Source organism: Limulus polyphemus, unplaced genomic scaffold (assembly GCF_000517525.1).
Source record: "Limulus polyphemus unplaced genomic scaffold, Limulus_polyphemus-2.1.2 Scaffold2144, whole genome shotgun sequence".
NCBI lineage: Eukaryota > Metazoa > Arthropoda > Merostomata > Xiphosura > Limulidae > Limulus > Limulus polyphemus.
The window spans coordinates 140,779-143,038 of NW_013667754.1; the positions used below are offsets into that span (position 1 = coordinate 140,779).

The window sequence follows — 2,260 nt, forward strand, 5'->3', positions numbered from 1 at the left end:
ATAATTATAACCTCTTTTACACTTTATTCAGTATTTCTGTAGATACAAATTAAAATTCTATCTACCATGCCACTAGCAACAGCAAGTTGCTTGGATGACTTAAGACACTGATGAACCAGAACAACAAGATCTTTTTCTCCATAACACTGTTAAGATTATTCCCATCAAAGTTATATTCATAATTCAAACTGTGATATCTCACATACATTATCTTATATTTATTCTAACTAAAAGCCATCTGCCACTTATTCACCCAACCCACCAAGTAACCCAAATTCTTTTATAAAGCAACAACAGCATCCCCACAGCAAACAATACCCAAAACTTGAAATATTTGTTATCCAAATGAGCCTTATACGTCTTTAGGAAGTTTAGATGTATGGTAATGATAGTAATGCACTGTGTTTATATTTAAACTATTAATTATAAAGATTTTAGGTAAAATTGCAGTTTAGCAGCCTATATTCCATACTGGATTTTGGGGCATAAAATAACAATTTTACCTTGATTTTTGATACATGTGATGGGTTATAGAAATCCAATGGAACTAAGATTTGACTGGCCAAAATGTACTGTACCACAATCTGTAACTTGTAAGTCCCAGATCTAATTAAGTAATTTTTAGTAGAATTGTTTACTTCTCATATAGTAATATCATTATTAATAATAATATGCTTAAAATTTACAGATTTGCATATGCTGAATATCACAAAATAATACACATATAAAACTATAACAGACACTGGATAAAAACATTATACAGTTTAGCAACTAGTTAGTAATACTTTAACATGAACAGAAGGTGAAGTTCAAGAACAATCTCTCCACCGCCACAGAAACAACCGTACTATTTAGGCCTAAATTATGAGTTTAGTTTTGGTCAATATTTTCACGATATCATGTTTGATGAATATTTTCAACAATTGTAATGGCAATATTTGAAAAAACTGAGTAAGTGTTGATTTTGTGATAATCATCAAACAGCAATGTGCCATTGCGATCTTAAGCTATGCTCGAAAAATCGGTTATGGAATATAGACAGCAAAGTGCAATTTTACAGTTTTATATACCTTTATAGAAATTTACTCTTTAGCATTTTCTTGTTCTAGAAGTTTTCGTAGTTCTTCATCTTTCTTTTTATGAAATTGTTTAATGCATTCTTCAATTTCTTTTCTGTGCATTTTACTTTCTGGCGGATACATTTCTCTGCGAGTCTTAACCACCCAGTCTTCAAAGTGCTGTGGCTGATTAAAATAATAAAACAAACCAACAGGAAACAACATATAAATACCCATTTTGAACACCTCCAATTTCCAACCACCCATAATTACTGTTTGTGAAGGTTAATATAATTCAATGTTCATATCCAGAATTAAGTTAAAACACAAACAAACTCAAAATACATGCATTAGATTTACTATTCGCAAAATTATCATTATTTAGGCTTAAGTTGTACATCATTCCCTTTAGGAGGCTAAACTCATGAAACACAACCTACTTAAAAAATAATTTGAGTGAAAATATTATACAATCACCTTTTGTGTTTTTTCAACGTTTATAAATATGTATAACAAATTCGGGATACGTTTAAAATTATAACACTACTTTTCAAAAATGTAATAATAAAAATCACTACTTATTAAGCTGATACAAAACTTTTCCTTATGAAAATGAAAAAAATTAATATGTTAGCAAAATATACTTGATTTGTTTGTTTGTTTGAAGTTAAGCATAAAGCGCTATCTGTGCTCTGCCCATCACTGGTATCGAAACCCGGATTCTAGCGTTATAAATCTGTAGACATACCGCTCGTGGTTGAAGGATATTATTACTTGATAAGGGTATTTCTGAAAAAGAAGAAGAAAAAGAGTGGAGGTAGTCAATGGCGAAGCCAGAAGTCTTTTATGTGTACTGTCTTTCTGTCTATGTGAAGTTTTCATGTCTTGAGAGAATTTTGGTTGTGTGATGATACTGCTTGATTGAAGATGTTGTGACAGAAGCACTCAGCTCGAAGTAATTTGCTTAACTCTCTCTATATATTTATTGTTTAGCAATAGATTCATGATGGGAAAACCGAAGTTTAATAATGAAGATTAGAACGGTTAATAAAACATAAAACATTTTATTTACAAGCTTCAAACGTTTCGGAATAACTTATTCCATCTTCAGCGAAATCTGAAAATTGTGCTACAGAGATGATTATTACTAAAACTATAATATAATAACATAATCATTAGTTTACTTAGTTATTAAGAAAAAG

The 2,260-nt window shown here is 30.3% G+C and overlaps 1 long non-coding RNA gene across 1 annotated transcript in view; it reads right to left on the reverse strand.

The window, feature by feature from the left end:
• LOC111087431 overlaps positions 1 to 1,479 on the reverse strand; it is a 3,925-nt gene extending 2,446 nt beyond the window's left edge. Inside the window, exon 1 of the long non-coding RNA XR_002612122.1 lies at positions 1,071 to 1,479. This is a non-coding gene — a long non-coding RNA (uncharacterized LOC111087431). The remainder of the gene's footprint in view (positions 1 to 1,070) is intronic.
• Positions 1,480 to 2,260: the final 781 nt, after the last annotated feature.